Source organism: Pinus tabuliformis, chromosome 8 (genome assembly GCF_031772625.1).
Source record: "Pinus tabuliformis cultivar Carrire ecotype Pingquan chromosome 8, CPIR1, whole genome shotgun sequence".
NCBI lineage: Eukaryota > Viridiplantae > Streptophyta > Pinopsida > Pinales > Pinaceae > Pinus > Pinus tabuliformis.
Genome location: NC_142294.1, coordinates 1,734,071,272 through 1,734,095,161, shown reverse-complemented (window position 1 = coordinate 1,734,095,161; position 23,890 = coordinate 1,734,071,272). Strand labels below are relative to the sequence as shown.

Genomic DNA, 23,890 nt, shown 5'->3' with positions numbered 1-23,890 from the left:
TAAGTAACAAGTCACATTTTGTAAAATGGCAGTTTGTTTGCCACAATGTAACGTTTACAGTGACTCTCCGTTTAATAAAAAGAATTCTTTATGGTTTTGTTTATTGGGCATTTTCCTTTTTTCTTCTTCTGGCACTTCAATTTTTTAGATCTTGGGGGCCTCCCCTCCAGATCCATTTTAATCTTTTAGATCTTGGTGGCCTCCCCCAGATCCATTCCAATCTTTTAGATCTTGGGGGTCTCCTCCTAAGATATGTGTTGGGTCTTGAAAATGTCATTCATTTCCACTACACTTTCACTATTATGTCCATTATATCACCTCCATTTCACTACTATGTCACCACATTCATCCCAATTTCATTATCATTGGGCCACATTTATGTTTTTCCAAACTTTATTAATTCTAAGCCGTTTTAAGTGAATTTGTGGTTAAAAATTAGAAAATAATGTGTATATGCTTATACCTAACAAGTGGGTTGAGATTGTTGACATGTGTAGGTTAAAAGGAGGCTTCTAGAAGACCTTTATGTGGCACTCTAAGGCCAAATTCGAATTTGAGTGGAGATAATTATGGGATCATGAGGATATATGTCACATCTCCTAATTGTATTGAAACTCTAAGAAGACATGTGTCTTATCAGTACCTATTTTGATTAGGATTCTAGAGGTAGAGGGAGAGACGCATGGACTCTCATTAATGAGATGACTTCTCATATTTTTGTATAAATAGGAGATCTTTCTCCTTCATTTGTTAGCTTTGCTTTTCAGTTCTTTAGCTTGTAGCTTTTTGGTAGCTCTTTAGCTTGGAGCTTGTAGTTCTTCTTTGATGGCTTTGGAAAGCTTTGGAGAGCTTTGTTGTACTTTGTAATTTTGAAGAATTTGAATAAAGCTTTGATGTTCTCAACATGGAAGGAGATGTGAAGTAGATGTCATGGAGCACATTAGAATGTAAGGTAGAGTAGATTTTGCTTTGATTTCATTCAAGTATGTCATTTTATTGCTTTCAAGTTTGATAGTTTAGATTTTCCATTCATGAAATTTTAATTCATGCAAGAGTGTTCAACCAGTTGATTGTAGATTAGTTTTTTTTACATGTTCTTGTATTTGCTTATTAGTTTTTGCTCGAGCTTTTTAATGTACTTTTTGCATCAAGTGGTGATATGAGACTTGCTTCCTCTGCTATACTTTAGCTTTTAATTCCAGTTGTTATGCTTTGACTTTAGTGAGATTTGTTTACTGTTTTTTTTAGATAGTTTAGATATCAATTTCTTCATGCTACATGACGTTATCTCTGGTGCCTTTAGCTTAACCCCGTTTTAGAAGTTAATTGACGAGCTATCAGATTGTAGGTGAAGTAATTTGATTTTGCTTTCATTAATCAGCAAGTAGATAATTTAGATATCAGTTCTTTATGCTACATGATGTTATCTCTAGTGCCTTTAGCTTAACCCTGTTTTAGAAGTTAATTGGCGAGCTATCGAATTGTAGGCGAAGTAATTTGATTTTGCTTTCATTAGTCTGCAAGTAGATAGCTTAAATTTCATTCTTTCATGCCATATGACATTATTTCCGGTGTCTTTAGCTTAACCCCGTTTTAGAAGTTAATTGACGATATATCAGAATTATGAGTGAAATCAATGACTAGTTTCTAGCTTCTTTATTTTTGGTTTTAAGTGCAGTAGTTTAGATTTTGTTTCTGTAATCAGATGGACAACAGAGACAGTAACCTCATGTTCAATACTTCATCTCTTGCTTGATCTAAGTAGCTGCATATTTACACTTTTGTTCAAGTTCTTATTTTATCAATAACATGTTTTGATATCTTTGAAGTGCTAAGTTTGGAAATTACCATAAGAGGCATAAACCTTGTCTTAAAATCTACATCCATACTTGACCTTTAAAAGTATTCTTAAGACCTTAGAATAGGATTTTCATGTGCATTAGACACTTTAGGAGACCAACAAGAACAAAACTCCAAAAACAAGATAAAAACTATAAAACAACGAAGTAAGAAAAAAGGTTAACTAAGCACATATGGTGCACCACACTTTATCAGTTTACGATACCCAGATTGATAATTTATGTAGAGAAATTTAAGACGTTAAATTGACTAGACATTTTGGCGCCGTTGCCGAGGAAGTGTAATTAGGAGACCTTATTTCTTACATCTAACAAAAAATTTATAATTTCTTGAGTATTCTCTCCTCCTGCACTTTGTGTGATCTGGAGGATCAGAAAAAGAATTGTTATGTTAAATAAAAAATTAAAAAAAAGGGGACAAAATAAACTTCATCATTTCATTTGATTAAAAAAAAATAAAAAATAAAAATGAAACCCAACTGCTTTGATAGGTTCAACTGTCCAAGATTGACTGGTTATGGTTTGTAGTGGTCCTCAAAACACTGTGTCTTGTTTTAATAAGATTCTGCAAATTAGCTGCGGAATGCAGCCTGATTCCGCAGCTAACTGTGAATTTCGCAGCTAATTTCAAGGTTTAGCAGGTTACAGGCGTCCAATGAAGAAAACGACCACATGGGCATCTGCGGAATTGTCCCGACATGGATCCTATCATAGTCACCCAGCTCATATTGATAAAAAAATTAGCTTAAGACTTCAGTCAAAGTCCCGTTTTTTAGCATATTTTACTTGAAGTCTTTGCTGATTGAAAATCATTAATCATTCTTATAAAATTTCACAATTTCAGAGGAAAAAAAGAAAAGAAATAATCGATGGCTATCCCCAATTCCAGTTTCCACTGTGGCCTTAATAAGAAATCTGCATTCCTGTTTGAGCTTTGGCCTTGAAACAAACCTACAAAATCATAAAAAAAAATAAACCTGCAATGTAAACAATTCTCCCATTTTTATTGCAGCTTGAAATATCCTCTGTTCTTTGGCTTTAACCTCAAATTTGAAAGTTGTGGGATTATTTTGAGCTGTGAAGAGCAAAAGCAATCAAATAGTAGATCATCACCTTCACAGCTTCTGTCAGACATGCACAAAAATCAGCAACTGAAGCCAACAACTGTAGATGAATCAAGGTTCAGCTAACCCCTTCTCCTGCTAAGCTTCAAAATGAAGATCTCACTGTGTCTGGCACTTGAACAGCCATAATGATAAACCATGATAGACTAGTTTACTTCTCTACGCAACCTATAAAAGAATAAGTGAAAGAAATGCCTAATTCACATGATATAAAAAGAGTCTGATTGCTAGCAAACGGCTGGAATAGGTAATAGATAACTAGGTTGAAGTAGTTTATTGTGTTGATCAGAGGGGATTGTGTCCCACGGGGTTCATCCTTTGACGTTTACTTGCTGCTGTTGGTTAAGTAGATATTGCAAACCTGAAGAAAACACAATTGCCACAACAATTTAGGAAAAACGTAAAACAAAAAAATGTCAAACTTCAACCGCATGAACCAGCCAAACGGAGACGAATTTGGGAAAAATAAAACATGGGTTTTTTCGGCAATAGGGTCAATTAGATAATCAAAAAATCGTTTTAAGAAATTCGTGGCGGTTTGGGAGGATTTCTTGGTTCTCTGAAGCCTCTTTTTGCATGCCGCGTGAAGAAAAACGAAAATTGAATTAATGAACAGACAGTGATTTTATTCAGCAAAGGAGTTCTGATTTGGGAATCAATTATGTGCTGGCATTTAACTTTACTCCACCTTGTCTCACGACTTAATGCTTTTCGTTTTTAACTCATACTTCATTATTCCACTCCACCACGTCTCCCACCATGCCTCACGCCTTCCGTTTTTAACTCATACTTCATTATGCCACTCCACCACGTCTCTCGCCATGTCTCATGCCTTCCGTTTTTAACTCGTACTTCATGGATGTCGTGGTCTATTTTGTTGATCTCTTGTAGTTCTATATATTATGACTGTGATCTCTGTATTTTTCGGTTGGGCTACACCAACAATTTTATCTCGGAAATGGACTCATCTTGTTACAACAATTTTGTTCTTTGCATTTGGTTTGTGGTCATTTCACAGAGGATGGAGAATCATAAGAGTTGGCTGAGGTGGAAGCTAAGTTGTTTGCTGAACGGAAAGAAAATGGAATTTCAAATAAGGCAACTGTAAAATCTAAGGTAGACAATGATAAAAAAACACAAGAGAGACCTTTCCTTACGAAGTATTTTTCACCAATTCTCCTAGAGGCATTTTTGCTGACAATTTTTTTGGAGAGTATGGTGATAAGAGCCAGCTTGCTACAATAGGACTGGCGGCAGATGAAAATCTAGATGGTGTAGTTCTTGGGGGCATTATAGGGCACACTCTTTGTACGGCTGCGGCTGTGTTTGGAGGGAAGTCTTTGGCAGCTCGAATATCTGAAAGCATGGTTGCAATTTCTGGTGGAATTCTTTTTGTTACATTTGGAATTCAGTCTTTGCTAATGAAAGTGGAGGGTGCATGAAAATTCCTCCAACATTTGATGACGATTACACACTGCTTTATTATTTTTTCTTGTGCCCATGTCTTATGTCCACGATTATTTGTTGCTTTCATTGTTACATTTTTCATCTCACTGGGTAATTTCCAGCCGGATTGTTGTAGTAATTCAATAGATATTTCTGTTAAAAAAAAAAACACTTGCAAAGAGTTCTTTTTAAAATATTTATGATTTTCCAGCTTTGTTTAAAAAAAAAATGAATCAATGAAATGAATAAGTTATTTGCTCACTTTTTTGAAGGTATTAATTTTGGGCTGATGATGAAAAATGAATGGCTAAATTTTTATTCAAAATTTTTAGCTACAGATATTGCGCACATTCCGCCACTAAAATCATTCCGCAGTTAAAGCCATTCCGCAGCTGAAAAATCTCATTGTTCAAATCAACGTTACTTTCTCATACGAAATCAGATTTTGATGATTCAAGTATCATTGAAAAGATATCAACAAGATCTACACAATGAGAAATCCATCATTAGATTTTGAAACGACAAATAATGAAATAAATTGCTGAAAAGAAGCAACAACAACTTGAGGCACTAATTCCAAAACATGTATAAATTCTTTTGATTTTTCCTTTGAGAACTTGTTTCATTAATAGAAATTCTTAGTTTTGTGTGTAAATATCATAACTAAAGAGATTGACCTTCTCTCTTCTTTGATAATCTTACATTCCATTGCAGAAGAAATATTAGTTTTTTTGCAGGTTCTAGGAGGAAGGACAAATGACTACAAGTGAATGGTGTCTCTCTAAGAGACCAATTTGTTTCATAAGAGGATGATTAGCAACAAAGAGGAAATATGTTAATGAAAAATCAGATCCAAATACTTGAAAAGCTTTCAAATAAAATTGTCTCCATCATATCCATACTTCATAATAAACCATTCACCTCATTTCCCTCCATATTTTCCATTTACATTCACATCCACTTTCCATTACTTTGTCTCCATTCATAAACCACAAATAAAAGCAAGAGGCTCATTCACATGCTTATTGCCCATTGCCATTTCTTCTCTCCATTGCCATCTTCCATTTTCATCTTTCATTTCCTGTCATTTTCATTTCGAAAATAAGCCCTGCTTCAATGCAAATTATTGAGTCCATAGTCCTTTGAGTCTAAGTTCTTTGTAAAAACACCTTGAAGCTTGCATGCCTTAATGGCAAGTCCTCATGCTGAAAAACAATGAGAATACATTAATGTCCCTTGTTCATCAGATCTTCTAGATGACTCGACATCGACAAATTCATTCGTACCTAGTAAGATGTGTTTGAGCATCTTGACTCTCATTGTCATCAATGGTGAGAGTTCTCGTGTTGACTAGTGGCATTCATTAATGGCCACTAAGTCAACAATTTCCTGCTATGTTCGACATCAGAACATCTTTTCACATAGTAGGAATTGTGCTAATGAGTTTTGAACACATGAAGACTATTATTTTCATCATTTTGGAGCAGATTCAACAAGTTTTAGTAGAAGCAATAAAAAGTCATCTTGACTCTTTATCCATGACTCTTTTTGTTCAGCCACTTGAAGAAGAATATGACCAGAATTTTGTAGCCAACACATATACAACTCATCCATTCCAAAGGGTAAGTTAAGGTACATCATTTTCTAACTTTTGACCATAGAATTTCATAAAAAGTTAGAATGATAATTGTTGGAAAAACATTTCTCTTCCTCATTTCATAAAATTGCCAATACCATCAGTTGGAAGAGAAATACATTCATCTTCATATTTTGCCATGTCCATATCATATTCAAGAGCCTACATACTTCCAACATATATTAGCTATTACATTGTTATTATGAGCATACAATGGCTTTTCAAAAAGTGCTTAAAGGATAAATTGGATACAAACAAAATCATGGTTGTCACACAAGAACCAACCATCATGCAATCCAATAAAGATATACTTTGCAACAATAATCAAAATATCATTATGCAAAGTTCAAAGATCAAAATAGATAGCAACAAAAAAAAATAAAAAATGGTTATAACACAAGAACCAACCATGTTGCAATTCAAGTAAAACACTTTGCAGAAATATGAAGTTTTCAAATGTTATCATGCAAAGTTAAGTCAAAGCTCAAGGATAAAAAAAATTAATGTAATATATATTGCATGAGGACATGCAATAACTTCAGTTGGGGGGTATGTTGGGTCTTGAAAATGTCATTCATTTCCATTACACTTTTACTATTATGTCCATTATATCACCTCCATTTCACATCCATTTCACTACTATGTCACCACATTCATCCCACTTTCATTATCATTGGGCTACATTTATGTTTCTCCAAAATTTATTAATTCTAAGCCTTTTTAAGTGAATTTGTGGTTAAAAATTAGAAAATAATGTGCATATGCTTATACCTAACAAGTGGGTTGAGATTGTTGACATGTGTAGGTTAAAAGGAGGCTTCTAGAAGACCTTTATGTGGTATTCTAAGGCCAAATTCGAATTTGAGTGGAGAGAATCATGGGATCATGAGGATATGTGTCACATCTCCTAATTGTATTGAAACTCTAAGAAGACATGTGCCTTATCAGTTCCTATTTTGATTAGGACTGTAGAGGTAGAGGGAGAGATTCATGGACTCTCATTAATGAGATGACTTCTCATCTTTTTGTATAAATAGGAGATCTTTCTCCTTCATTTGTTAGCTTAGCTTTTCAGTTCTTTAGCTTGTAGCTTTTTGGTAGCTCTTTAGCTTGGAGCTTTTTGGTAGCTCTTTAGCTTGGAGCTTGTAGTTCTTCTTTGATGGCTTTGGAGAGTTTTGTTGTACTTTGTAATTTTGAAGAATTTGAATAAAACTTTTATGTTCTCAGCATGGAAGAAGATGTGACGTAGATGTCATGGAGCACATTAGAATGTAAGGTAGAGTAGATTTTGCTTTGATTTCATTCAAGTATGTCATTTTATTGCTTTCAAGTTTGATAGTTTAGATTTTCCATTCATGCAATTTTAACTCATGAAAGTGTGTTCAACCGGTTGATTGTAGATTAGTTTTTCTTTACATGTTCTTGTATTTACTTATTAGTTTTGGCTCGAGCTTTTTAATGTAGTTTTTGCGTCAAGTGGTGATATGAGACTTGCTTCCTCTGCTGTACTTTAGCTTTTAATTCCAGTTGTTATGCTTTGATTTTAATGAGATTTGTTTATTGTTTTTTTAAGATAGTTTAGATATCAATTTCTTCATGCTACATGACGTTATCTTTGTTGCCTTTAGCTTAACCCCATTTTAGAAGTTAATTGGCGAGCTATCGGATTGTAGGTGAAGTAATTTGATTTTTCTTTCATTAGTCAGCAAGTAGATAATTTAGATATCAGTTCTTTATGCTACATGATGTTATCTCCAGTGCCTTTAGCTTAATCCCGTTTTGGAAGTTAATTGGCTAGCTATCGGATTGTAGGTGAAGTAATTTGATTTTGCTTTCATTAGTATGCAAGTAGATAGTTTAAATGTCATTCTTTCATGCCATATGACGTTATTTCCAGTGTCTTTAGCTTAACCCCGTTTTAGAAGTTAATTGACGAAATATCGGAATTATAGGTGAAATCAATGACTAGTTTCCAACTTCTTTATTTTTGGTTTTGAGTGCAGTAGTTTAGATTTTATTTCTATAATTAGATGGACAACAGAGACAATAACCTCATATTCAGTACTTCATCTTTTGCTTGATTTAAGTAGCTGCATATTTACACTTTTGTTCAAGTTCTGATTTTATCAATAGCATGTTTTGAGATCTTTGAAGTGCTAAGTTTGGAAATTACCATAAGAGGCATAAACTTTGTCTTAAAATCTACATCCATACTTGACCTTTAAAAGTATTCTTAAGACCTTAGAATAGGATTTTCATTTGCATTAGACACTTTAAGAGACCAACAAGAACAAAACCCAAAAAACATGATAAAAATGATAAAACAACGAAGTAAGAAAAAATGTTAACTAAGAACATATGGTGCACCACACTTCATCATTTTACGATACCCGGAATGATAATTTATGTAGAGCAATTTAAGACGTTAAATTGACTAGACAATACAGATCAGTAGTATTAGAGCAGGTTATGATTCTATGGGAACGAGGGTTTGATGCATATTTCAATTTCAAATTTTGCAGCAATATTAAAAAAACTTAGGCATGTGCTGCGTTCTCCATAAAACATTTTCTTGGGCCAAGCGAGAATAATTTTTGTTTTTTCATTTTTTTGCAGGAATGTTTTTGGGTGACAATTTTGAAAATTAGGTCTGAAATTTTTGGTGCAAATTTTCTAAAAACAAATGACAGATCTAGATCCCTTGCAAAAAAATACCCAAATTCAAAAAAAAATCAGCCGAATCGGAGTCCGAATGAGGGAAATATTGCTGATTTAAAATCAGCTATGTTGCAGAAATGTTTGTGACGACAATTCGTGGACGACAACTCTCCTATCTTTTTTTTACAATTTTGGTGCAGATTTTTAGAAAATCGATTGTAGATCTGAGTTCCTCTTGAAAAATTGCTCAATTTAAAAAAAAGGGTCAAATCGGACTTCAGATGTGGGAGATATCGTTGATTTAAAATCATCTATTTTTTTAGAACTTTTGTGACGACGGAAAAGTTGCAGCACGGATTTACGATTCTAGAGTGCCTAGATAAGGATTTCCAACACACAAGAAGATGAAAAATGGTCCTTCTATTTCCAAAATCAGGTTATATCAAATATTTTGAGTTATATTGACCGAGTTATGTCCATTTTAATTCTGGAGCAGCATTCAGAGCGGGTTCCCTTTGGAAATGTGCCCTCCCACCCCGCTTTAGTAGGCACCTGCTTCACATTCATCAATTTCAACATAGTAGCATTCAGCTTGGGTTCTTTGGATATGTGCCATCCCACCCCAGGTTATGTAGGCACCTGATACTTCATCAACAACCAACATCAAGGTTATGGGTCAACCGCACAAAATCCTTGTCATTGAAGTCCATTTGTTAGGCTGCACATTGTTAGTATCATAGTTGGTCACAAGCATTATAGGGTATCTCTATCCTTGGATCTTCATTCATCATGGTTATGGGTCATCCACAAACCCATAGTTCATCGAAATCCATTTGCTAGGTTACACACTGTCAATATCACGGTTGGTCACAAGCATTACCTGGTATCTCTATCCTCAGATCTTCGTTCATCATGGTTATGGATTAACCACATAAAACCCTTCTCTTCAGTGGCTTTGCATATTCAACAAAGGCTTCGCAGGAGAGAACTTCACGCAATGGGGACAACTGCTTCTTAAGGAGGGAGGAATGATCTGAATGAAAAATGGCATCAACCCATGGTATTCATCCACCCATGTTATTCATCCACCCATAGAATTTACCCATGGTATTATAAATGGCATCCACCCATGGTATTGTAAGTGACATCCACCCATGGTATTCATTCACCTGTGGTATTTTCTCATGGTATTGTGACATCCACCCATGGAATTGACCCGTGGAATTGTGACATCCACCCATGGTATTCATTCACCCATGGAATTGACCTGTGGTATTGTAACTGAAAAATACTACAAGTAACAAATCACATTTTGTAAAAGGGTAGTTTGTCTACCACAATGTAACTTTTACAATTATTCTTTGTTTTAATAAAAAAAATTCTTTGTGGTTTTGTTTATTGGGCATTCTCCTTTTTTCTTTTCTTCTGGCACTTCAATTTTTTAGATCTTGGGGGCCTCCCCCCCAGATCCATTTCAATCTTTTAGATCTTGGTGGCCTCCCCCCAGATCCATTTCAATCTTTTAGATCTTGGGGGTCTCCCCGTAAGATCCGAATCATTTTGTGAGCTGGTTTCATAACATGGTCCCTAGACCATTGTATCCTCTAAAAATGATGGTTCGTTTTCTAGGCGTCCTAATGAAGGAAGATTCCCCATCATTCTTGTCTACTCTCTCAGCACATCGCATATCATAGGGCCCCTGTGGATGTAGATGGAGGTACATAGAAGGTTGCATGAAACCACTAGAGGTAAGGGCTATAATTCATTTCTTGGCTTCCATTCATTGCACATAACTCTGCTATGCTATAGAGAATTCTCAACTTAAAATGTCACATTGATTGTGTGCCTCACTTTGCACAGGCCCAAAGACACTTGAAACTACGTAAGGAAGCACAAAGAACATACTTGCATTAAATTCAAGAGAAAGCAAGGGAAACTCTTGCAAATACAACTCGAGGTTAGTTGGATTGAAGTTACTTGTTTAAAACTTTCTGAGTTGGTGTCAAAAGTGAAAAGTGAATGTTTTAAGTCTATATTTTCTAAGTTGACATTCTCTACTGCCTAAAAGTCTTGTCTATTTCGAGAATTTGAAATTTCCATTCAATAATCCAAGCCTACAAATTGTTCTGGATATAGTTTCCTCACTGCAAATGGCAGGAGATCCATATAGAGAATTTGAAGGTTGGTGTTAGAAAACAATCACGGTACCCATCTGATATAATAGTGCAATTTTAGCATGAAGAAATAAAAAAAGATACGAGGCTGAAAGAATTTCCAACAAAATAAAACAATTCTTCTCCTTTCTTTAGGGCCAAGGACACTTCAATTTTTTTTGCATAAGAAGGTTACTAGTGACATAGCACAAGCAAAAGAAAATGGCAATCGTTTAATTGGTGAAAAGGGAAGTGTGTGAATTAATGGAGTACTTGTTGTTCGATGCATAGCAACAACATTAGGGTTTTCTAGTGTTGTATCTTTGCATGCAAATAACCAGCATTTTCTTCTTTTCACTTTAAGTTTTAATAATAGGATAGGCACCGTTCCATAGATGTATGATCATGCAAATAATTCAATTATACAACTATACACTTTGAAAATTTGGTCTTCAATGGTTCTTTGTACAACGTAGTTGGGTCAAGACTACTTTTAACTTTGAAAACTTCATATAAATTGTAATGCATGCCTAAGTGGTTTGGTTTGCTCCATTTTCCAAAAAACATTCATGTTTTCATGGAAGACTTTATGTATCTACTAACTAATATTGTATTTGTAAAGAATCTCGTGTATTTTCGTTGAATCTTGTGTTGGCGAAACTCAATATTCAAATTGTCATTAAGGAAATATTTCAGTTTAGCATGGGCATACACATCGGTCCCAATCCGTGTATTTTGCTTGAAGAGAAATAGGTTGAGGTGGATTAATGAAAATTATGATTCAATAATGTAAGGCATTATGTGTTTTAACATGGGTAGGTTGTTGACTTGGCATTCTTATTTAATCATAGCTTATTAATATATGGTTGTAGAGTCACTATCAAATGGTTATCAATCTTGAGTTTGTGAAGCTCATGATTCAAAACTTCTCTTCATGCTTGTTATACACTCATTCAATTGTTATTAGGCACCGAAATTCTCCTTTAAGACTACACCATCAACTTATGAAATTTATATGCACACTGTTGTCAATGTCAATGGTCATGGTACAAGAGAAGCTTTCAGATTTAACAAAAATATTCACAATGGATGGATATTTTTTTCAAAGAAAAAAGAAACTTTTTTGTTATTTAGATTTTTAATTAAAAAAGTACATGTCAATCTGATATAATATGAGATTATTCTCGTTTTACATGAGACTGTTAGAGAGAATATAGTTCTAGAGAGGACTAGAAGTGTTGGAGGAAATGCATATTTTAACTAATATGGATTTCAAACTTACTAATTTCTGATTTTAAAACAGAGAAGAGAAAATGTTGATTTTCTGGAGAATTTACTATGACACATGATTCTTGTGCTCTGCAACTAACTTTGATAAAAATATGAAAGAACTATAAGTCTCCAATCTAAATAAATTAACGTTTTTTTAATGAGAATATTTAAAATCTATAGGCTGAGAAAAAAATTGCCTTTCAAGGACTGGAGCTAAATCTGAAAGGTTCTTGTAGCTGAAGGTGAAACTGAAAGATCCTATAGATTATGGGTACCTAGTGTGTGCTTCGAATTGTGTTTCCAAACATGCCTTCAAAGTAGATGAAACTCGACTCGATATTGAGAGCTTCTATTGTAGAGGTGTTTAACTCCCTATAGATGTGGAAGAAACAAATATCCCTACATTATTTTGATATATCTTCAATTTTTATCTTGCAATCAGCCATATTCAGAACCTCTCGAAGTTCTTTTCCATCTAACCAATCTATAACACATTTGGAGTCTCCCAAAATTTGTATGAAATTTCTATGTTTTTGAGAGGCTAGGAGCAACAAAGCCCAAACAACAATGAGTTCTCGCTTTGTATTTGTTCTGAATCCTAGCCCGATTTTGAAGTGAATCGATGTACTCCCCAACAACTTGATCAATCCCTGTGATGACCCTCATAAATGGGTAATTATATGGGCTCATTTTACCTCCTAACCTAGTCAAATCAACCATTCTCTTAGCTTATTGTATGACTTTCTGATTATATTTATGCTTATAGGGTGAGTTGAGTTAGTTATTATGCCATGTGGTCTAACATGTATTAAATGCAAATTATTGATGGATTTCGAGGTCAAAGTCAAGGATCTAGTGGTCAAACTGCAGCAATAACTCAAAGTAGACATAAGAGAGGACTTGTAGGAGGGAATACCCCTCATTTATTGCTCCTCACTTCTAATTCCTCTTCATTCAGGTCAGAGTACAAGCAGCCGAATCATGCACTAGAAGGCAGTCGAGCAAGTGGAAGATGATTGATAGTTATCTCAAGTTTTGGGAGCTAAGCCTCCTTGATTTTAAGGAAGCTGTCGGTAGCTTCAGATGTATAAGTAGAGAGGCCTAGGGCCTCACTATGGTCGACTTTTTTGCTTGTGTAAACTCTGCTCAAATTTCGAGCTTACTATTTTATGACAGTTTTATGTAATCTTGCTATTTTTTGATAATGAAGATGGAATCATTTTTGAGCTAGCACTGAGTTACCTTAGAGGGTTGAAGCTCTTGGGTTAGGGCCCAATCCAAGCATCCAAGCTTCTCTTTACTTGTATTTGTATGCTTTACTTTAGTTTGTAGATTAGTTTGCTGTTAGATGTATTTCTCTTATAGTTAAGAATAGGTTGCTTTTGATGATTTAGTAGCTTGCTCCCATTTGTGCTTTTTGTAGCAGGTTAAGCAGTGATTAGAGAAGATTCAAAAGGCTAGAAACAATTCCTTGGCCTCTCTTCCTCCCTCTCAGACTATGATTTGAGGCAAAGACTCTCTTGCTTCCCAAAAACATAGATTTTCCTCACTCCTAGGACTTTTAGTATTTGCAACTCTTTAGTAGGTTGATAGTCTAGTTTTTCTTTGCTTTCAATCTTCTTTATCATGTTCACTTCCTGATTTGAAATAGTCCTTTTACATGCTTTCCTTTCTTATAGCATTTCCCAGCATTTCCTTCAATACATCATAGTTTAGGCCATTTTAATGCAAAACTCTGTTTTTCCTAGGATGCACTCATTTCATTAGTTTCTTGATTTTCTTAGTTGACTGTCAGTTTCTATGCAGCAGATCTCTTCCAGCAGTAGGCCAACTTACCAGCAACCACACCATCTATCTGATCCATGCCCTATAGGTCTCCCAAACCTCGCCTCAATTCTGCCCTAGTTTCCTTCATTTTTCATAGAACTTCTTCCTCTCTCTTTGAGCAAACCCAATCATCTTTCTCTCTCTTGGTGATTCATGGTAGACCTTAGGTGCCATAACACCTCATTTTAACCTTCATTCACCTTTTCCACCCACTCTCACACCCTTAAAACAACGAAAATTGCTCTCGGCCTCCTCTTGTAGGCCTCCTGTAGTTTCCCTGTGTCCTCCTGTAGTTTTTCCTGTAGGTTTTGTTTTGAAGGCCGAGTGTGGGAAAAGCCTCCAGAAGGACACCTAAGACCTCCTAGGACCCATCCACACCATCCTACATCCTCCAAAGCTCCAAAACCGCCCTCTAATGCCACCTGTTCGCTGCCACACTCACACACAATAAATTAGATGCATGTTAAGTTCACATAAAAACACATAAAAATCCAAAAATATGTTTTTTGCTTATTTACTTCCAGAAATAGCATGTTTAGATGTTGTTTACTTCCTTGAATATGTAATGGCATTTCTTTCATGAGTTTCATTGTGTTTTTGGCAAAAGTAGAATTAGCTTGTTACTTAGGGTTTACTAGGTTTTGTTTTACATTCCAGTCTTTCTCATTTCTGCAGTTAGAATAACATCTATAGAGTAATCTGTCTTTCCTTTCATCACACATAGAGCTTCTTTTGGAATCTATAGAAGTTTGCTTCACCTCCTAGTGATCTCGCACCAGCTGACCAAGTGACAACCTGTAGTGAGAACTAGTACTTGTGCATATAGCACCGATGCTTCCAAGTTTGTTACGAACTACCAGGTTGATAAAAGTAAAGTTGGTAGCCCAGGAGTTGCAACATTCTTGCTGCAATACTGGCACTCACCACTTTTTTGCGCCGTTTCTGGGGAAGTGTCAGAGTATTCTTTGATTACTGCTTTCTTCTATTTCCTATTGCAACATTCTGCTAATAGTTTATTTCGGCAAAAGTAGACTAGTCATTTCTTTTCTTTTAGTTCTGCATTTCCTTGCTTTCCTTTTCAATTATGCAAATTTCCATTCAGCAAGTTCATTTCAGCTAGTTGCAATTTGTTTTGTTCAATCACAATTTCAGTTTCTACAGGTACTTTCAGTGTGGGGAAAAAGAAACAAAAAACCAACCAAAAATATTTCCTTCATGCCTCATAGGAATAAAGATAACTTAAGAAAATTTTTACCCAACACCCCCACTGCTTCACACAGCCAACCTTCTCTTTCCTTCGATGGCTGCAATCAAGAAGAACCCTTAGGTGAGCATCCAGAAATATTTGAAGAACCTATAGGGGAAGAAGAAGAAGAAAACATTCCTCTGGAGCCAATGGCTGAAAACATAAATGCTATGGGAAATGGAGAGAATAGAGGGCACCTTCCCCATTCGGGAGACCAATGGGGACACCAAAATGAAGAATATAAGTCCTTCAGCCCTACCTCACTTCCATGGCCTGACTACAGAAGATCCTGACACCTTCTTGTTCGAGTTTACATTCATCTGTAGAACTTATGACTATGCAGAAGATGAGCAAAAGTTGAAACTGTTCCCTTCTACTCTTAAGGACACAACATTGCACTAGTTCATGGGATTACCTGGCAATAGCATCACAACCTGGGCTTAGATGCAATAGGCCTTTAACAACAAGTATCGAGACTATTGTAGGTCAAAAGATACTAAAGAAGAAATCTTCCAAATGACCATAGGAAGTGATGAGTCCTTGGAAGACTATGAAGAGAGGTCCCAGCTCAGTTACAAAAGGACCAGGTGTACACTTGACCCTGAGTCTCTGAAGTTGGTCCTGCTCAGGGGAATTCAGGAAGACCTTTTAGACACCCTCCATCTACTGGCCGGGGGAGACATCTACCAACTATCCTATGAGGACATAAAGATTGTTTTTAGAAACCATTCTAGAGCAGCCAAAAAGGAAGGTAGGGGGAGTCTACCCATAGCCAGTACCTCTTCTTCCAATTCATCCATTAAAGGTGAAATTGGAAACATGTTGGAAGAATTCAAGAGTGAGATGCTGCAGACTCTTGCCATGAAAATGGATACCTTACATATCAAAATAAAACAAGAGGAAGCAGAGAGGGCTTTGGCCATTTTTTGCCCTAGATGCACCAGGAGGAATCCTAGGAATGAATGCCCATTGAACTCTATAGAGGTTTGTTCAGTCTATGAAGAAGATCATTCTATAGATAAGTGTCCTTCCTTGCCCGGACTTAAAGTTGTATACCAAGGGGCCGAAGGAGTCACTGAACATATCTATTACATAAACCAAAGGAGGCCACATGGACCTAGACCATACCAGCAGGGGATGCAAGGGACATCTCAGGCATACTACAACCCCAACCAAGTCACCTCCATACCTTCTTGGGGCCCCCCACTCATCCTTCCTGGTCCACGCCTCCTCCTTGGTCCTTCACATCTCAATATCATGCCCAACTAGCCACCCATTCATTTCAATCCTATGCTCAGCCGCAACCTTAGTGGAATGCATCTCATCAAGGGTGGAGGCCCCAATACAACTCTCTTCCCGCTCTTTTGCCTCCACCACCTACCCAACCACAACTGTTACCTTCTGCTCCACCAAGGCAACCCCAAATGCTTGCCCAGCCAAATCCGAACCCGAACAACAGACAGGCTCAACAAGTGTATAGTGGGGAACCATCATGCCCAACTTATGCTGTGGAGATTCAAGAAATTAACTTGCGATCCAGGAAAGTTCTCCCAGATAGCCAGCCTCCACCCAAGGAGGTTGAGGAAGATAAAGAGGAAAGCAAACCTAAAGCAAATCCACCCTTTCCTGAGAGACTATCCATGACAATCCAGCCTACCCCAGAAGAGACTGAACTCCTGGGAGAATTGAAACATTTATGTGTGAAGATACCACTTCTCCAAGCCATAAAAGATGTGCCTATCTACAATAGGTTGATTAAAGAGAAGTGATTTAGGCATCCAGGAAGGCACAAGAGAGATGCCCCAACCATCAATGTCATAGGACAACTGTCCGACCTGATGTTGGGGCAGATAATCTGTCCAAAATATCTGGACCCTGGAAGCCCAGTAGTTGATGTCCACATCAATGGCACAATGGTCCCACATACCTTGATTGATCTGGGAGCTGCCATTAATGTGATGAAAAAGGACACAATGCTCAAACTTAACCTCCAAGGCTCCTTAAGGAAGACCATGACAGTGCTACAGCTAGCAGACCGCTCCACAATGATCCCTGAGGGGATTGTGGAATATGTGATGCTCTCCATCGATTCTTGGGAGTACCCTGCTGATTTCTTAGTTATCCAGCCAAAGGAAAATCTCACTGGGTATCCTATCATTCTGGGAAGACCCTGGTTGGTTACAGTCGATGCCTACATTAGTTGCCGAGCTGGGAACATGACCATAAAGAACATGCACATGTACAAGTAGTTAATCCTATATCCTCTTGCCCAACCCTTGCTAGAACATGATCTACCTTTCTGGTTGGAGGAGGAGAATGAGGATGAAGTTTATTCTACACCACTTTGTACATTAGAAATTGGCATGGGGGGAACACTGCAAGATGAGGATGATATGATTGAAAATTTGATTCAGAATCCACCTCCTAGTGTATCACCATTAGAATACATAGTAAGAGAAACCCAAAACAACCCCTCAACTGATCTCTATGTGGCCGACTCCACTTCTCTCCATGTTAAAAATATAGAGTTCGGCCTAGAAAGAACATTGAAAATCAATCCATCCCTATCTACTTCCCAGGAGAAGGAGCTATGCAACATACTGAGAAAACATCTAGATGCCTTCGCCTGGAGTTATAAGGAGATGAAGGGAGTGCACCCTTCAGTATGTACTCATCATATATACATCAAGGAAGATTGCAAGCCAGTCAAGCAGCCTCAAAGGAGGATGAACCCAACACTTAAAGATATTGTTAAGGAAGAACTGCAGAAATTGCTTGATGCAGGATTCATCTATCCCATCTCTGATAGTGAATGGGTCTCTCCTTTGGTGCTAGTGCCAAAGAAAAATGGTAAGTGGAGAATCTGTGTCAACTATCGGGAATTGAACAAAGCCACTAAAAAGGACCATTTTCCTTTACCTTTCATAGATCAAGTGTTAGATGGTCTGGCAGGGAAAAAGTTTTTCTCCTTCCTAGATGGGTTTAGCGGGTACAATCAGATTCAAATCAGCCCAGAAGACCAAGATAAGACCACTTTCACTTGTCCTTGGGGTACCTTTGCATACTGGGTCCTTCCTTTTGGTTTGTGCAATGCTCCAGCCACTTTCCAAAGAGCGGTATTGAGTATATTTTCTAAACTGGTTCATGATGCAGTAGAAATATACATGGATGATTTTACTCCTTATGGCTCTGACTTTTAGGAAGCTTTATCTAACCTAGGAAAAGTTCTAGATAAGTGTATTGAGATGAACCTATCCCTCAGTCTGGAAAAATGTGAATTTTTGATGACTGAAGGGACTGTGCTAGGTCATGCAATATCTCAACAAGGACTGCAGGTGGACCCCAACAAAATTTCCATCATCCAAAGGGTCCCACCTCAAAAGGTGAGAGATGTTAGAAGCTTCCTAGGCTTAGCTAGATATTACAGGAGATTCATTAAAGACTTCAACAAGTTAGCCTCTCCTTTGTTTGGCCTCCTAGGCAAAGATGTTGAGTTCATATGGTCGGAAAACTGTCAAGAAGCCCTAGATACCTTGAAGAGCAAGCTAGTGACTGCCCCAATTCTCAGAGGCCCAAACTAGGCCCTACCCTTTCACATTCACACAGATGCCTCAAACAAAGAAATAAGAGCAGCCTTATGACAAATTGATGAAAAGTTACCTTATGCCATATACTTTATAAGCAAAAACTTGTTAAAGGTAGAGTTAAACTATACAGTGACCAAGAAGGAACTCCTAGCTATCGTGCATTCCTTAAACAAATTCAGACATTATATCACAGGCTATCAAACCTTTGTGCACACTGATCATGCTGCAATTAGATATTTAATGAACAAACCAGATGTAAATGCTCGCATTATTAGATGGTTGCTTTTACTGCAGCAGTTTGATCTGACAATTATTGATAAGTCTGATAAAGAGAATGTTGTTGTTGACTTTTTGTCTATAGTAAATTTTCCTGTAGGTGAAGAAGGAATGGTGGATGACCAAATTCCAGATGAACACCTATTTGATATATCAGTACTCTCTCCATGGTTTTCTGATATAGCAAACTACTTGGTTTCAACACAGTTCCCACCACACCTATCCTGAAAAGAGAAGAGAAAGATAGTAAGGAAAAATGCCCATTTCACCTGGATTGGAGGCAATCTCTTCAAACTTGGTCCAGATCAGATCTTGAGAAGATGTGTCAGGGAGGAAGAAGTCTTTGACATCCTCCTGACCTGTCATGACGAGCCTTGTGGAGGTCATTTTGCAGCAAAAAGAACTGCCTTCAAGATATTGCAAGTAGGCTACTACTAGCCCACTCTTCATCAGGATGTGAGGAGATACACGAGCCAGTGTGATCGGTGTCAGAGGATGGGGAAACCCACTCCAAAGGATGAAATGCCCATGCAACCTCAAGTGACCTTTGAGCCATTTGAGAAGTGGGGCATGGACTTTGTGGGGCCTATCAACCCCCATTCAAAGTAGAAGCAATACATCATTGTGTGCACCGACTACCTGACAAAGTGGGCAGAGACAAAAGTAATAAAAGTAGCGACAGAGGAAAATGTAGCTGAGTTTTTGAGGGAAAACATATTCTACAAGTTCAGGTATTTGAGAGAGTTGGTCACACATCATAAGATCAAGCACAGGACTTCCACCCCTTACCATCCACAAGCCAATGGGCAAGTGGAGGTCACTAACAGAGCATTGGAAGGGGTCCTAACCAAGGTAGTGAGCAATAGCAGAAAAGACTAGGTGGACAGATTAGTTGAGGCCACTTGGGCCTACAGCAAAACATGGAATACCACCACCAGGTTCGCACCCTATGAACTGGTCTATGGGAAGAAGGCTTTGCTGTCAATAGAGTTTGAATTCAATACCATAAGGATGGTAGCTCAGCTGGACCTAGACCTCAGCCATGCACAGAAGGAGAGATTACTTCAGCTCAATGGATTGGATGAATACATATTGCAAGCCCTTATCCATACAGACGTAGCTCAGCTTGAGAGAAATATATGGCATGACAGAAATATCAGGGAGAAATAATTCCAAGAGGGAGATTGGACACTACTCTATGATTCAAGATACATGGATTTCAAAGGCAAGATAAGGAAAAGATGATTTGGACCCTACACTGTGGAGAAATGCAATGGCAATGGTTCAATTCTGATTAGAACCATTGATGATGAAGCCATCCCCATGCTTGTCAATGGACATCGGTTGAAATTCTACAAGAAACCCCTCTCCAAGCGAGAGTTTATTGAAGATTTGAATAAAACAGTGATGGTAGTGGAGCATGTCTTAGCTTCCACTTCAGCCACTCACTAAAGAAAAAAGAGAAAAAATAAGGACTCAAGTGAAAACCTCCATGAGGTGCTTGAGTCCCATTATTGGGTTGAAAACCTCATCTGAGGTGGCCTAGTGATGTCAAAAAAAGGGGAAAAGAATAATATCCCTAGGTGAAAACCTCCCTTGGAGGTGCCCAAGGCAGGCAATTAAGGTGAAAACCTCTTTGAGGCACCCTAGTTGTATTCAAAAAAAAGAAAGAGAAAGAAAGAATGAATTTTTATTGCATTGCAGGTTTGCAGGATGACTACAGGGAGCAGAAGAAGGTGCCAAGGGGACCCTGACATTCATACCAACATCCTTCTCATCTTATCCACACCTTCCTCCATCATTTTTGGCATCTCTTTCACTCCACTGTACCTCTTTTTCCAAAACTGTGTTTTTTATAGGAGGCTTTGTTTTTTCTATAGGAGGCTCCTGTAGGAATTACAGAGAGCCAAAAGTGTCTACAGTAGGCAGTTTGAGGGACAAGAAAAGCTTCATGAGGAACATATAATACCTCTTACCATATTCAAACCTCATTGCCATCATTTCCAAGCCTGAATCACACTCCAAGTATCATTATTATTTATTTTTTTGCCTTTCCAAGAAAAAAACACAGAAAAACAGTTTTTCAGTTTTGAAAAAAAAAGGGAGGAAAAGACACCATTAACATTACCTAAAGCTTACCTATTATCCCTCCATCATTCATCTCCACCTCTGGCATCATTCTCGAGCTCCAAGCACATGGAAATAGCTGAATTTTCAAGGGGAGAAGCAACTATAGGAGCTCCTATAGGAATTCCTGTAGCAGCTGATACCAAGAAGTCCAGCACCAGCAGCAAGGGACAACACATTTGAAGGTTGAAAAGGCACATGTAGCTCAGCTCCAGCAAAAGAAGAACCTACAAAAGCACACAACAACACATCATCAAGCAGAGACAACATGCATGAGGGAAAATGAAGGAATGCAGTAGAGAAAGCCACAACACCTCACAGTCGATGGCAAAAAATACACTTGGATTACAGGTAAGTAGCTAAGTCACTCCTCTATCTACATTTGTGTAATTAGGAATCATATGAAGGCAATGAGATGGTTGAAATCAAAAGAGGGAAAGGTGGCCAGTTAACTTGTCCACCTTCATTTAGTTTACTCCACTTAACCGAGATATCACCCACACGTGTGCATAGCCAACTCAAACAAAAGATGCGAAGGACATATAGTGGGAGGAAGAGTTAACTCCGATGCAGTAATTAGGGGATGATTACGAGGGGGGTCATGATGACCAAGAAGGTAGGGACCAACGGTCCTAATCTGGGCAACGTACACCTTGCCAGCTCAACACTCATAACTGAAAACAACCATAAAAGGTAATGAGAACTCCTCCCTGCACATTTTCACCACCTTTTCTTCAATTTCTCCTCGTAAATCAGCCACACAACAATATTCATATGCCCCCACAGCCTCGTATCCACCATACTCCATCGATTTCCTCCATATTTTTGCTCTCGGCATCTTCTATAGGAGCCCTACAGGTTTTCTACAGGAGCACCTACAGGAAATCTACAAGAGGGACAACAGGCTTCTACAGGAGGGGCAATGAGTTATTTTGAAGGGAGGAAACGTGATTTTTGGCACGAATTTCAGTCTGAAGAGGTAGGGTTCATGAATGCTCTTTTTTGAATATCAAAATGTGAAAGATTTGGTCTCAAATTGAAGATAAAATGAGTCTTTAAGAGGGTAAAGAAAAGAAGAAAAAAAGAAAAGTAAAGTCCCCTCTGTTTTTCTATTTCACTGAAAATTCTTTGTCTCCACCTCCATATTTGGTTTTTCAAAAGAAGTACAGGTAGTATGACAGGGGGGTTTATGAGAAAAGAGCCCACTAACTCCACTAGACTCCATGCACATCCTCAAGTGGTGGAAATATTTACAAGGGCAAATTGGATGAATTTCTTTGAGAAGTTTAGAGGGTTTGATGATGAAATTGCCCATGAATTTTCTCTCTCTGGTCCCTCACACAAGAACTCATGCTACTGTAACCATTAGAGGCCTCTCCATTGAAATAACCCTTGAATTCATCAGTAGGGTCACTACCCTTCCTCTTGGGCTGCCTTGGAGTAAAGATGAGAAAATAATTGGCCAGGCTGCCAAGAGGAAATTTTTCCACGATAATGAAACCCCTGTTGAAGACCAAAATGGAATTAGGAGGGTTAGTTTACCATATCCCTGGGATGAGGTTAGCTACCAAGTGATCAAATACATTTCTTGCGAGGAGAGGCACAACATTGTTTATGGATATCATTTCAGAATCCTCTAATAATTGAGATATGGCATGGATACCCCAACACATCAAAAGCTCAGTATCCCTTACTTTCTCCTTCAATCTCTCATTGACTCCAGCACCAAGGTACAAGAAGGAAATTCACAGCGGCTAGCTCACCATGGCCTAATCAAGATCCTAGTAGAAGAAGCCCTCCATACCCTTACAATCCCTATAGCATGAGAAGTTTTCAGAAATATGACAGCTGAGGATGACATCAAGGCATTAAACTATGATGTCAGTCTTGCTGTCAGTGAGGAGGGAGAGCAGCAAGGAGGAGAAGATGAAGCCAGTGGTGACATAGCAGAGCAAGAGAGGAAGGAGGAAAGAAAAGAAATAGAGGAGGGGAGAGTTGAAGAGACAAAACAGGAGGTAGAAAAAGAGATAGAGCAGGAGGAGGAAAAAGAGACAGAAGAGGGAGAAAAGGAGGCAGAGAGGGCAGATCAAAGAGAAGAGTCCCCTGAAACTTTGGAAAGAAAAGTAGTAGCTGCCCTCACTGCCCTCAGTACACCAGTCAAGCAGAAGCAGAAGAGGAAAAGAAATACCTCCATGCATTTCAAGGCAAGGAAGAGTACCAGAATTAAAACAGGCAAACCTTAGCCCTCATCTAAGACTCCCATTGACATTGAAGATTCACCATCTGCCAAGGTGAAAGAATCTCCTTCCAAGACACCCATAATCTATGAAATGAGGACTACAAGATCTTCTACATGGAAGGGAAAGGCAATTCTACAGGACCCGAAACCAGACCTACAGGAGGCTAAAACAGTGCTACAGGAGACACTGTCCAAACTACAGGAGACACAAAAACTTGAGGAAAAGATAGGAGGACAGCCATAGGTGAAAGAGGAAGCACAAGAGCTACAGGAACCTGACCCCCAGTGTTGGGTCCCTATAATACTAGTGATTACCCCATTACTATTGTAGTTATACCCCTTATTTATATTGCTGTGCCCCTATTACCCCCTTGTTGTTATTTCTGTGCCCCATAGAATCCCCCTATTGTTATTTTTGTGGCTTTATATTATTATTGTTA

The 23,890-nt window shown here is 37.9% G+C and overlaps 1 pseudogene; it reads left to right on the top strand.

Moving 5' to 3' along the window:
- Positions 1-4,425, top strand: part of LOC149243019 (GDT1-like protein 5 pseudogene) — a 90,940-nt pseudogene extending 86,515 nt beyond the window's left edge.
- The last annotated feature ends 19,465 nt before the right edge of the window (positions 4,426-23,890 follow it).